General features: G+C 51.0%; 1 pseudogene; it reads right to left on the bottom strand.

Annotated features, from left to right (window-relative positions):
* Positions 1–6058: 6058 nt before the first annotated feature.
* Positions 6059–11221, bottom strand: LOC116479375 (large ribosomal subunit protein uL5-like; annotated as a pseudogene).
* Between the last annotated feature and the right edge of the window lie 3263 nt (positions 11222–14484).

The raw sequence follows: 14484 nt of genomic DNA, 5'->3' as shown, positions 1-14484 counted from the left end.
AGGGACAGGGTTTCACCATGTTGGCCAGGCTGGTCTCAGACACCTGACCTCAGGTGATCCACCCACCTTGGCCTCCCAAAGTGCTGGGATTACAGGCGTGAGCTACCACGCCTGGCCGTTTGGCTATATTTTCATGTCAACTGTTCAGCTACAATACTGTTTTTTCAGCTGTGCAGTATTGCATTGTTTGGACGTACCACTGGGAAGTTGGTCAGTATCCCCTTGGTAGATGTTTACATTATTTCTAGGTTTTCTTGTTATACCCAATACTTTGATGTATGGCTTTGTAGCTTAGTCTTTCTGCCCATCCCTGATTATTTGTAGAAGTGTCTTGGCCTTGGCTGGTCCTGTGAGGTCCGTAATGGAGGCAGCTTTCACAACTGATTTTTGCAAGATCTGGAATGAGTTCTGAATTTTCCCATCTCCCACTCTTCTTGGCCACCTTAAAGGAGGGATGTGGGGGAAGGTAGGCAAGAGAAGGATAGGAAGAGGGAACGCCGTGGCCCTAACGAGGGACCAGTGACAGTGACGGCACTCCCCACCCAAGAACAACCTTTCTCCAGAAAGTGTCTGCGACATCCTCCTTTGGCCAACAGGGGGCGCCAGAGGCCCGCAGTGCGCGGAGAGAACAAGACACCCCCAACCCCTGAGCGCTCCACCCCTCATACAAATTTCACTCCTAACACTTCCCAGCCTTCATTTCAACGGCAATGCTTCGCCCATTTTATAGATGCAGTTGGGGCTCAGACCAAAGCCTCGTGTCCTGTTAGGAGCAGGATCAGAATTTGAACCCAAAGCCAGCTGACTCCTTGTTCTGGTCAACACGGCTGGTGCTCTCCTGTGCAGGGTTTCACTCGTCCATTTAGTGTAATAAGACGGAGAGACGACAGATGGAAGTTCGATTCCCCACTCCGTCATTTACCGGCCCGGCCAGGTGCTGTCGGGAGGGTTAATTCATGTCTCAGATCTTAGTTTCCTCATCTGTGCAATGGGATAACAATGGTTCCTCCCTCGTGGGTGGATATGAAGTTTAAGCGGGGTCACGTGGACAAAATGCCTGGCACAGCGTGCATAGTAAGCCCTTTTTTTGTTTTTGTTTTGTTTGCTTTTTGAGACTGAGTCTTACTCTGTCGCCCAGGCTGGAGTGCAGTGACGCGATCTCAGCTCACTGCAGTCTCTGCCTCCCGGGTTCCAGCAATTTTCCTGCCTCAGCCTCCTGAGTAGCTGGGATTACAGGCGCCTGCCACGACGCCCGGCTAATTTTGTATTTTTAGTAGAGATTTCACCATGTTGGCCAGGCTGATCTCAAACTCCTGACTTCAAGTGATCCGCCCGCCTCGGCCTCCCAAAGTGTTGGGATTACAGGCGTGTGCCACGGCCCCCGGCAAGTAAACGCTGTTCTGAACAAATGATTTACTTCTCCCCCACAGGCACAGCCCCGGGAGGAAGGACATTGGCAAGGCCCGCGGCCTCCCAGTCTTGAACCAGGCCCGGCCCCTTCTGGCCCCGGAGGGTGCAGACGCCGGCGGTGGCCGGGCGGGCGGGCTGGCGCGTTGGCGGCGCGGCGGGCTCCCCGCGGTAATTAGCCCGCGCCGGCTCGGGCTGCGCCAGCCGCTAATTACAAGTCTCCTAATGAGGCCGGCGGCTGTTTGCAATCACCCGGGTCCCCGCTGCGCGGCGCGGGAGGCCGCGGGGGAATCCGCCCGCGGAGGCCTGGAGGAGGAGCGGCCGCCTCCCCCGGGGCCCGGAGATCCGCTGGACGGCGACAGGGGTGTGCCCCGGCCGTGCCCGCCCCCGGAATGCCGGCCGCGAAAGGGCAGCGGCGGGGGCTCACACCCCAATCCCTCCTCGGTTCTCTCTCCAGCCGGGCCGCAGAGCCATTATCCTCCCCGTCTCACAGGTGAGGAAGCCGATGAGGCTCTGAGAGGTGAGCTCACCCAGGTGCGACACACAACTCACCCAGGTGCACAATAGAGCCCAATCCACGTCTGTCTGACCCCAGCCTGTGCCCTTAGCCGAGTCAGGTATGCCCTGGATCAATGGGGTGGTCGCTGTTGTCATTACTGTTAGCATTATTACAGTCGTCCTGGGACTTCTCAGATTCTTCTTTTTTTTTTGGAGACAGGATCTCACTGTGTCCCACAGGCTTGAGGGCAGTAGCTCCATCTTGGCTCACTGCAACCTCTGCCTCCTGGGTTCAAGCGATTCTCCTGCCTCAGCCTCCTGAGTAGCTGGGACTACAGGTGCCCACCACTACACCTGGCTACTTTTTGTATTTTTAGTAGAGACGGGGTTTTGCCATGTTGGCCGGGCTGGTCTCGAACTCCTGGCCTCATGTGATCTGCCTGTCTCGGCCTCCCAAAGTGCTGGGATTACAGGGTGTGAGCCACCGCGTCCAGCCAGGGTCACAGTCTTTATTCTTCATTCGTGTCTGCTGGGTGATCATTAATTGGGCTCTCCCAGTGTGCTGGCCACTGTCCTTTCTGGGTTTGATTGGTTGAGTCCTCGCATCAGCCTCCTGAAGGCAGGGCCCATTATCCTCTGAGACATAGGGAGGAAAATGGCTTGCCCAAGTTGATACAGTAAATTTGGGTGGACATCTGTCTTACCCTAAAACCCATGCTCTTAACCCCTTGCTCTCTACTCTGTATTCTGGGACCTAGAAGGATGCTGAGGAAAGAGAGCCCAACTGGGGTACCATTCTGAGGTGACTTTGGCATCCGAGGGGTTTCTGTCAGAGCCCAGACGCTGCCGTTGTGGGTGGTGGCAAAGGGAAACTGTATCTGCTCCGGCATTTTATTAAGCAGCCACTGCTCATAAGAGGCTCCTACTCCTCGAATCTTAACCTTGATTTTCTGTAAAACCCTTATGAGGACAATCTAGATGAAATTAAACCCTCCATCTGCTTAGTCAGGGGCTTGGGGAGCCGCCGCATCCTCCAGGTTGCTGGGACAGATGCAGCCCTCCCTGGACTTCAGACAAAACATTGCAGCTTGCTCCTCCTTTGTCCTTGCTGCCCCGTGAACCTCTTTCCCTGTCCCTGCCTGTTGTGAGAATTTGCTCATCCAAAAATTAATTGAAATTACAAGGGCTCTACTGTTTGACCCAGCAATTTCTCCACCAGCAATTTCTCCCACAGAGATTCTTGCACTTGTGCCAAATGACAGGTGAACGAGGATGTGTCTTGCTTGCAGCATCGTTGATTATAGCAAAAGGCCACCTCAGTGTTTACCAGAAGGGGTCCACTGTATGTGTGTATTTATCGGACAACTATGGGCCAGGGAATGTTCATTCTAAACACTGCCTAGGCTGGGCGCGGTGGCTTATGTCTGCAATCTCAGCACTTTGGGAGGCCGAGGCGGGCAGATCAGGAGTTCGAGACCAGCCTGGCCAATATGGTGAAACCCCATCTCTACTAAAAATACAAAAAACTACCTGGGCACGGTGGCAGTTGCCTGTAAATCCCAGCTACTCGGGAGGCTGAGGCAGGAGGATCGCTTGAACCCAGGAGGCAGAGATTGCAGTGAGCTGAGACTGTGCCACTGCACTCCAGCCTGGACAACAGAGCAAAAAACTGTCTCAAAATAAATAAATAAATAAATAAATACTGCCTAGACTGACTCATTTAATCCTCACAACTACCCTATAAAGTAGGTACTTGGTTTTATTAACCCCATTTTACAGATGAGGAAACCGAGGCTCAGGGAGAACAAACTGTTGGCCTAAGCTTCACGTAGCTTGTCCACAGCAGGGCCAGAATTTGGATCAGGCAGTCCATGTTCTTAACCACTGTTCTATATGGCTTCTCTGCCTTTATTTGCATGGAAAATTTCCAAAGGGTGACCCAAGAAGCTGTTGGTGGTTACTTCTGGGGAGAGGAATTCAGGTGTGAAGTAGGAGGGCCTTAGTTTCTACCATGTCCTCTTTTATTCCATTTTATTTTGCCATATGTTTGTGTGCTGAATGTTTATGTTCCCTCAAATTCATATGCTGAAATCCTAACCTTTAAGATGATGGTATTAGGAGATGGGGCCTTTGGGAGGTGATTAGGTCATAAGAGTTGAACCCTCATGAATGGTATTAGTGCCCTTATAAAAGGGACCCCAGGCTGGGGACTGTGGCCCATGCCTGTAATCCCAGCACTTTCGGAGGCTGAGGTGGGTGGATCACTTGATTCTAGGAGTTTAAGACCAGCCTGGGCAACATGGGGAAACCCCGTCTCTCCTAAAAATACAAAAATTAGCCAGGAGTGGTGGTGCATGCCTGTAATCCCAGCTACTTAGGAGGCTGAGGCAGGAGAATCACTTGAGCTTGAGCCTGGGAGGCAGAGGTTGCAGTGAGCTGAGATGACACCACTGCACTCCAGCCTGGGTGACAGAGCAAGGTCCTGTCTCCAAAAAAAAAAAAAAAAAAAAGAGGGACCCCAGAGAGTGCTCTCTCCCTCTCCTGCCACATGAGGACACAGAATCTCCTGGCACCTTAATCTTGGACTTCCCAGCCTCCGGAACTGTGAGCAATAAAAGCAATAAATATTTGTTGTTTAAGCCAACCAGTCTGTGGTATTTTTGTTGTAGCATCCTGAAAAGACAAATGGAGATGTGCATATGTTAGTTTCATAATTTAAAGAAGTTACTGGCCACGCGCGGTAGCTCATGCCTATAATCCCAGCACTTTGAGAGGCTGAGGCAGGAGGATTGCTTGAGCCAGGAGTTCAAGACCAGCCTGGGCAACAAAGTGAGACCCCATCTCTATAAAAAAGTAAAAATTAGCCAGGCATGGTGGCACGTGGCTGTAGTCCCAGCTACTTGGGAGTGTGAGGTGGGAGGATTGCTTGAGCCTAGGAGGTTGAGGCTGCAGTGAGCCATGAGTGCACCACTGCACTCCAGCCTGGGCGACAGAGCGAGGCTTTGTCTCAAAAAAAAAAAAAAGTAAAAGTTACTGAGCCCCAGTCCCCAAGGTATGTTAACACCAGTCCTTACCTTAGCTCTGGAAGTGGGTATTATCATTATTCCCATCTCATAGATGAGAGAGTTGAGCTCACAGGGGTAGTCTGCCTGGCCCAATTACAAAGAGGGACGGACTCTTCAAGCTAGTGGTCTTTCTCCTAATTCATATTAGTCCCTGGGCTTGGAGGGTTCAGAGGGGAGAAAAGTGATTAAAAGCATGAACTGGAGCCAGCTGACCTGGGTTCAAGTCTTGATTCAGCCATTACTGGCTGTGTGACCTTGGGCAAGTCACTCTCCCTCTCTGAACCCGTTTCCCTTCTGTGAGGATTAAACAGTTTACCTTCATGTCACATGCTTAGAACAAGGCCTGTTTAATTGTGAGCACTCAAGAAATGTCAGGTATTTTTAAAAAATATACATTAAAATGTAATAGAGACAGGGTCTCACTATGTTGCCCAGGCTGGTCTCGAAGGCCTGGGCTCAAGCAATCCTCCCACCTTGGCTTCCCAAAGTGCTGGGATTACAGGCATGAGCCACTGCGCCTGCCCAGGTATTTTTATAGTACTGTTCTCAATGTTGTCCCCAATTTCAAGCTCAGAGTGGTTCCTTCTCCCAGCTAGTGGGTCCAGTCCTCCCGCCAAGGGCAAAGCCCAGTCACCCTGTGCTCCCATCTCCAGCAGAAGCCCCTTGCAATCAGTTCTCCTGGGTTATCCCAGGGCGGTGGCTGTGATCAGAGCTGATCACATTGCCAGAGCTGATCTTAGGAGAAGAGGCAGAGCCACAGGACTGGTGTGGCCCGGATCCAAGGCAAGGCTGTGGCGGGCGGGCGGCCTCCCAGTTCGGGATGTTCCCAGCGCGTTCCCACCGCTCACACTTGGAGGGAGAAGGACCTCAAAATAGCTGCTGCTTCCCCAGCACGGCGCTAGGCCAGGGACAGGAATAGACATCTGGGGGTGGCCGCTGCAGCCTCCCTCAAGGACCCTGGGGGGCTGGAAATAGGCAGAGGCCAGAACCCCACCAATGTGGAGGGGATAGTACAGCTGTCAATGTGCGGTGACCCGCCTGTGACAGCCCAGCCCATGGAGTGTGTTGCCCCAGCTGGGGCTAGCTGGTCAGTGGGTCACCAGCTCCAGCCAGACGCTGGCCATGGCCTGGATTGTTAAACCAAAAGGGAGTGTCCTTCAGCACTGGCTCCTGTGATCCTCTCTGGGAAGGTGGGAAAACTAAGGCCCAGAGAGAGGTTCACATGCCTGAGATCATGCAGCTGATCTGTTTGGTGAGCAGCAGCCAGACTTACAGGAAAGGTAGGCCTTGGGGCTTTGAGAGCAGTGTAGGGCGGTGTTTAAAGGGTTGGAGGACTCAGACTGGGAGGACTCAGACTGCCTGGTTTAAATCCAGCCTCGGCTACCTGTGTCCTGCATGCCCTCAGGCCTCAATTTCATCATCTATAAAATGGGCACAAGGAGAGTACCCACCTCTTTTAATGGTTGTAAAGACTGAGTGAATTATTCTTTATGTACTATTATGATTGTTTTTGTGTTTTCCCCAGATTCCTTTTTTTGTTGAGACAGGGTCTTGCTCTGTCTTGCAGGCTTTGGTGCAGTGGCATGATCATAGCTCACTGCAACCTTGAACTCCTGGGGCTCAAGCGATCCTCCCATCTTGGCCTCCCACGTAGCTGGGACTATAGGTGCATGCCACCATGCCTGGCTAATTTTTATTTCTACTTTTAGTAGAGATGAGGTCTCACTGTGTTGCCCAGGCTGGTCTTGAACTCCTGGCCTCAAGTGATCTTCCTGCCTCGGCCTCCCAAAGTGCTGGGATTACAGGCATGAGCCACTGTGCCCGGCCGTATTGTGTTCAGTTTTACAGATGAGCAGAGCGAACATCAGAGAGGTGAAGTCGCTCCTCCAGGGTCACATAACTGGGAGGTTACAGAGCTAGGATTTGAAACCCAGTCTGCCTGCCTGCATAGCCCATGGAAGTAACCACTGCATGACATTCTTTATCAGGACACTTTTTTAGACGGAGTCTCGCGCTGTCGCCCAGGCTGGAGTGGAGTGAGGCGAACCCTGCTCACTGCAACCTCCGCCTCCCGTGCTCAAGAGATTCTCCTGCCTCCGCCTCTTGAGTAGCTGGGATTATAGGCACCTGCCACCACACCTGGCTAATTTTTTTGTATTTTTAGTAGAGATGGCATTTCACCATGTTGGTCAGGCTGGTCTTGAACTCCTGACCTCATGATCTGACCACCTCGGCCTCCCAAAGTGTTGGGATTACAGGTGTCAGCCACCGCGCCTGGCTGGGATATCTTTTTTTTTTTTTTTTGAGTCAGAATCTCACTCTGTCACCCAGGCTGGAGTGCAATGGTGCGATCATGGCTCACTGCAGCCTTCACTTCCCTGGGCTCAGGTGATCCTCCCACCTCAGCCTCCCAAGTAGCTGGGACTACAGGCATGCACCACCATGCCTGGCTAATTTTTTTGTATTATTATTCTTTTGTGTAGAGATGGGGTTTTTCCATGTTTCCCAGGCTGATTTCAAACTTCTGAGCTTGGGTGATCTACCTCCTCAGCCTCCCAAAGTGCTGGAATTACAGGCATGAGCCACTGTGCCTGGCCTGGGACATTCTTCACTGGGGAGACAGACATGTCGTTCACTTGTTACTGCCCAGGTGTTTGGCACTTGGAGGAGGACTCCACTCCCTCGGCCTGGACATTTATGACCTCAGCCCCCAGTGGTCCCTCCCTGACCCAGATCTGCTCCAGGCATCTTCAAGTGGCCAAGGGCCTTCTTGGGAGAAGGGAGGCTCGGGGAAGCCCACAGCCCAACCTCACTCATGTACCAGTCTCATGTGAGATGTGAGGTCCCCAGCCTGCATTACAGAATCCCTACCTCCCTCCACTGGGTTTCCCTGAGTACCTACTGTGCCAGGCCTGCACTAGGCTCTGAGAACACAAGAGGACTTTGTCCCTGCCCTGATATTGCTCACTAGATGGTGAGACAGATTGTTAAAAAGGTAGGCTGGGCGCAGTGGCTCATGCCTGTAATCCCAACACTTTGGGAGGCAAAAGTGGGTGGATCACCTGAGGTCAGGAGTTCAAGACCAGACCGACCAACATGGTGAAACCCTGTGTCTACTAAATGCAAAAAATCAGTCAGGCATGGTGGCGTGCACCTGTAATCCCAGCTACTCAGGAGGCTGAGGCAGGAGAATCGCTGGAACCCAGGAGGCAGAGGTTGCAGTGAGCTGAGATCGCGCCACTGCACTCCAGCCTGGGCAACAAGAGTGAAACTCAGTCTCAAAAAAAAAAAAAAAAAGGCCAGAGCAGCTACCGCTCTTGTCAGAACCGGGGTGAACAGGTGCCTGGAGGAGGCACTTAACTCAGCCCAGGTGGTCAGGGAAGGTTTCCTGGAGCCGGTGGTGTCTGAGCTGAGGCCTGAAGGAGAAAAAGAGCCAGGGGAAGAGAGAGGAGGTAGGAAAGATTGTTGTAGGAAGAGGGAACTGCTTGTGCTAAGGAAGCGACGTGCTGAGTTCCAGGAACTGTGAGTTGTAGGGGATAGAGGGATGGGTGAGGGGGGACTGGGACTGCAGAGATGGGCAGGGACAGGTCCCTCAGGGCCTTGTTGGGCACACTGAATGCTTGGATACTGAGTGGAGGGCTGAGAATGAGATCGGGAGCTGGAAGTTTCCCTTTGGCTGCAGGGAAGGATAGACCTCAGGCGGCTGGACTGGAGGTAGGGACCCTGGGGAGGAAGCTGCTGCCTGGAGAGAGAAGAGGGACTTGGATGAGGGTGGTGAGGATAGAGAGAAACGGGTGGCTTTGTAAAGTGTTTACAGGTAGAACTGGTTACCTCTTGCTGCAAGATAAATCACCCCAAAACTGTGTGCCTTAAAACAACAACACTATTATTTCTCACGATTCTGTAGGGTGAGAGGGCAGTTCTGCATCACGTGGGGTTGCTGGGATGGCAGGAAGGTCCCAAGTGGCCTCACCCACGTGGCTGGCAGTCGTTGTTGGCTGCCGGCTGGGTGCTCAGTTAGGGCTGTTGGTTGGGGGGAGCCTCAGCTTAGTGCATTCACAATGTTGAGCAACCACCACCTCTTCCTAGTTTCACACTTTCCTGTCACTCCATACCCATATGGCAATCTCTCCCCATCCTCCCTCCCCGCAGCCGCCGACAACCATGAATCTGCTTTCTGTCTCTATGGGTTTACCTATTCCAGACATTTCAGATACATGGAATCATACAATATGTGACCTCTGGTGTCTGGCTTCTTTCAGTTAGCATGATGTTTTCAGGGTTCACGCGTGTTGTAGCATGCGCCAGCACTTCATTCCTTTTTATGGCTGAATAATATTCCATTGTATGGCTAGACCACAATTTGTTTATCCATTAATCTGTTGATGGACATTTGGCTTGTTTCCACCTTTTGGCTCTTGGGAATAATGCTGCTATGAGCACTGGTGAACAAGGATCTGTTTGAGTCTCTGCTTTCAGTTCTTTAGGAATGGAATTTCTGTGTCATATGGTAACTCTATGTTTAACTTTTTGAGGAACTGCCAAACTGTTTCCCACAGCAGCTGCACCATTTTCCACTCCCAGCCGCAATGGATGAGTGCAATGGACTGAATGTTCATGTCCTCCCCAAAATCATATGTTGAGATCCTCACCCATGAAGTGATGGCATTAGGAGGTGGGGCCTTCGGGAAGTAAACAGGCCATGCGAGTGGAGCCCTCATCAGTGGGATGAATGTGCTTAGAAAAGGGACCCCGGAGAACACTCTTGCCTTCTCTCCACCATGTGAGGGGATGATGAGAAGTTCACAGTCTTCAACCCAGAGGAAGGCCCTCACCAGAACCCGGCCATGCTGGCCACCATGACCTCACACTTGCAGGGTCCAAAACTACGAGAAATACATTTCTGGTTTTTGTTGTTGTTGTTTCTTTTTGAAGCAGGGTCTCACTCTATCGCCCAGGCTGGAGTGCAGTGGCAGAGTCTCGGCTCACTGCAACCTCTGTCTCCTGGGTTCAAGCGATTCTCCTTCCTCAGTCTTCTGAGGAGCTGGGATTACAGGCCCCTGCCACCACGCCCGGCTAATTTTTGTATTTTTAGTAGAGATGGGGTTTTCCCATGTTGGCTAGGCTGGTATCAAACTCCTGTCCTCAAAAGATCCACCCTCCTCAGCCTCCCAAAGTGCTGGGATTACAGGCATTAGCCCCCGTGCCTGGCTGAATTTCTGTTGTTTATGAGCCATCCAGTCTATAGTACTTTGTTATAGCATCCTGGATGGACTAACACAACAAAAATGTCTATTTTTCCACATCCTTACCAACACTCGTTATTTCTTTTTGTTTGTTTGTTTGAGATGGAGTCTTGCTCTGTTGCCCAGGCTGGAGTGCAATGGCATGATCTTGGTTCACTGCAACCTTCACCTCCCAGGTTCAAGCGATTCTCCAGCCTCAGCCTCCCCAGTAGCTGGGACTACAGGCGTGCGCCACTATGCCTGGCTAATTTTTGTGTTTTTAGTAGAGACGGGGTTTCACCATGTTGGCCAGGCTGGTCTCGAACTCCTGACCTTAGGCGATCAGCCTGCCTTGGCCTCCCAAGGTGCTGGATTACAGGCACGAGCCACTGCACCCAGCCAGCACTTGTTATTTCTCTCCCCACTTCTTATTTTATTTTATTTTACATTTCCCTGAAAACTTTTTATTGGCTTTTTGGATAGAAACGGGTATCTGCGAGGAAGCATCATCCCATCACGCTTCTGCTGGAACCAGCACATGGCCTCCTCTTTGCTGATTCTGTGTTTGGCCCCAGTGCAGCCTGTCCTGCACTGCTTGTCTGTGATGCTGAAACCCGGCCTACTCAGCACCACATAGAAGTCCAGGCCGTAGAGACCTACACTTGGGTCATATTTGATACCCAGATTGATGTGTTCCTGGATCCCAAAATCAAAGTTTCCAGTATCTGAGAAGTTATTTTTTCTCAGCTTATACTCCTGTACCTCTAGACCCTTCTGCAGGATTTCTTCTGCTTTGGCCTCTTGAACTATGCATCGGACAGCATTTTCGGCTTTTCATTTTTCCGGATGTCAAACAATATGACAGTGTATCTGGCTTTGGAAAACACAGGGTCTGGGCTGCAAGCCACTCCAACGCTTTGGCTGCAGGGATCAGTCTCTACTCTCCCCAACACAGATGTTGAGGCACAGCTTGTGAATGCAAAGTTCCCACGTGGGGTTCTCCTTTTCACCTTCATCCTGTGCCATGATAGATAACAGGAAGAGCTCTGCCCCCTTTTTAAAAATTAAGGCCATCCTAGTGGGCGATATCTTATTGTGGTTTTGATTTACATTTACTTAATGGCCAATGATGTTGAACATCTTTTTCATACGCTTTCTGGCCATTTGTTTATCTTCTTTGGAGAAATGTCTGTTCGCTTACTTGGCTCATTTTTTTTTTTTTTTTTTTTTTTGAGACAGAGTCTTGTCCTTGTTGTCCAGGCTGGAGTGCAGTGGCATGATCTTAGCTCACTGCAGCCTCTGCCTCCCGGGTTCAAGCGATTCTCCTGCCTCAGTCTCCCGAGTAGCTGGGATTACAGGCACCCCCCACCACCCCTGGCTAATTTTTGTATTTTTAGTAGAGACAGGGTTTCGCCATGTTGGCCAGGCTGGTCTCAGACACCTGACCTTGTGATCTGCCCACCTCGGCCTCCCAAAGTGCTGGGGTTACAGGCGTGAGCCACCGCGCCCGGCCCACTTGGACCATTTTTTAGAAGGTTGTTTGTCTGTTTGTTGTCGAGTTCTTTATATATTCTGGATGCTACATTCTTATCAGATATACGATGTGCAAATATTGCCTCCCATTCTGCAGGTTGCCTGTTTACTTTCTTGATAATGTTCTTTGATGCAGAAAAGTTTTTACTTTTCATGAAATCCAATTTGTCTTTTTTCTTTTGTTTCTTGTGATTTCAGTGTCAAATTGAAGAATCTCTTGCTAAATCCTAGATCATGAAGATTTATCCCTGTGGTTTATTTTATTTTATTTATTTTATTTTTTCTGAGATGGAGTTTCACTCTTATTGCCCAAGCTGAAGTGCAATAGCACGATCTCGGCTCACGGCAACCTCCACCTCCCAGGTTCAAGTGATTCTCCTGCCTCAGCCTCCTGAGTGGCTGGGATTACAGGCATGAGCCACCACACCTGGCCTTATGGTTTCTTTCAATTGTTCTATGGTATTAGCTCCTACCTTTATGCCATTGATCTATTTTTTGTTGTTGTGTGTTTGTTTTTGAGACAGGGTCTCACTCTATCGCCCAGGCTGGAACACAGTGGCGCCATCTCGGCTCACTGCAACCTCCGCCTCCCAGGCTCAAGCCATCTTCTCTCAGCCTCCAAAGTAGCTGGGATTAGAGGCACAAGCCGCTTCACCCAGCTTAAGCTCTACCTCTTTTTTTTTTTTTTTTTTTTGTAGATATGGGTTCTCGCTATGTCTCCCAGGCTGGAACTCCTGGCCTCAAGCACTTCTCCCGCTTCAGCCTCCCAAAGTGCTGGGATTACAGGCGTGAGCCACCGTGCCCAGCCTCAATCTCTACCTCTTGATGGGAGGTCAGCATGCCCTTATAGGGTGGTGGGGGAATGGTTGGGGGCCGTCTTTGGAGAGAATCTACTACATGAAGTCTTGGTAATACGTTGGCTGTAAGGGGCTGGAGAGAAGAGCAGAAAAAGGCAGGCAGGGTGTCATCCACATTTCTGTGTTGAGCCACTGGGCAGTTAGAGAAGCCTCGGGAGGAGCAAGAATGAGGTGAAGGAAATCATTCAGTCATGGACATGCTGAGTTTGAGCTGCCTTCGGCATCCAGGCCCCAAGAGCCCTGGGAATCAAATAAATGATAAACAAAACATGGAAGGGTACTTACAAGGGCTTATTTAACAAATATATTCAATAAATATTTATGGAACACTTTATGCTAATACTACCTAACATTTATGTGGTGCTAGCCATGGGTCAGGCACTTTGCATTTAAAAAAAATTGAGTTATAACATACATACAGTAAAATGCAGAAATCTATGGTGGTGGTGGTGTTATTTTTGAAATGGAATCTCAAGAATGAGATTCCAACAGAGTTGCCCAGGCTGGAGTGCAGTGGCATGATCGCGGCTCACTGCAACCTCTGCCTCCCAGGCTCAAGTGATTCTCCTGCCTCAGCCTCCCGAGTAGCTGGGATTACAGGCACCTGCCACCACGCCTGGCTAATTTTTGTATTTTTAGTAGAGGTGGGGTTTTGCCATGTTGGCCAGGCTGGTCTCAAACTCCTGAGCTCAAGTCATCCACCCACCTCGGCCTCCCAAAGTGCTGGGATTATAGGCATGAGCCCGCCCTACAATGTACATTTCATTGAATTTTATATATCACCTCACAGGTAAAGATACAGAACATTTCCAGCCCCAGAAAGCCCCCTCTCAGCCATGTTATACTTAATTTTCACAGTGACCCTATGAGGTAGGTAATGTGATTATTCCCATTTTTCAGATGATGAAACTGAGACTTAGGTGAAGCCACTTTCCCAAAACCACATGGGGGTAGAGTCTGGACTCTAATTTAGGTCTATATGACTAGGGATGTGGATCCCACTCCAGCCCCCCAAGATTTCTCCCTAAGGCCAGACTCTTGACTCTCAGACTCTCTGAGACCAAGCTGGGGAACACCCCATTCCCTCACTGAGCTGGGACTGGACTCAGGCCTCTGGGGGGCACTCTGGGGGGCACCCTGAGGGCAGGAGCTAGGTGGTCCAGCCTCCACTGGAGAATGGGAGCCCCTCATTTGTGGCTCTGTGGGAGGTACAGGGCCAGGGAGGATGTGGATTTAGGGTGAAGAGGGAAGAATGAGACGGGCCCTTCCATGTCCCCATCAGTCAGGGAGGTGGCCACCTGTGGGTGGTGCTGGCCGAGGATACACAGCAGGTTCCAGCTGCACTCATTTCCCAGCAATGGGCCCCGGGGAAGATTGGCTTTACCAGCGCCTCATCGGCCTGATAGGGGAGAGGAGGGGAGCCACACCTGCCAGAACGACTTTAGGCCCCGCTTCCCAAAGATCCCTCAGACCTGCCGGGAGGCTCCTGGGAACGTCCCCTGGGCCTCCTTGAGGAGGACAGAGGAGGCTCCTCCCCAACCCCACGTGTCTGCCCTATGCACTGCTCTGACCTCTTCTATCCTCTCCTCAAGCTAGAACTGACCTCCTTGCTCTTCTCCCAACCTGTGAAGCCCCTACTTGCCTTAGGGCCTTTGCACTCAATGTTCCCTCCATCTGGAACCTTCTGCCTCCTGGATTTTGCATGGTGGATGTCTTCTCATGTGTCCTGGCTCAAATGTCACCTCTTTAGAGGGCTCTTCTCTGGACAAGTTGCCCTATTTAGTGCTCTGCTCACCAGCCAGCACAGTGGTGCCAGATGGCCTGGATTTGAATCACAGCTCCACCTGCTCCAATGCTGTGTGGCATTGGGCAGGTTACTTAACTTCTCTGTTAAGCCAC

The sequence above is a fragment of the Hylobates moloch genome, unplaced genomic scaffold, assembly GCF_009828535.3.
Source record: "Hylobates moloch isolate HMO894 unplaced genomic scaffold, HMol_V3 SCAFFOLD_12, whole genome shotgun sequence".
Classification (NCBI taxonomy): domain Eukaryota; kingdom Metazoa; phylum Chordata; class Mammalia; order Primates; family Hylobatidae; genus Hylobates; species Hylobates moloch.
This window is presented reverse-complemented; position numbering and strand designations above follow the sequence as displayed.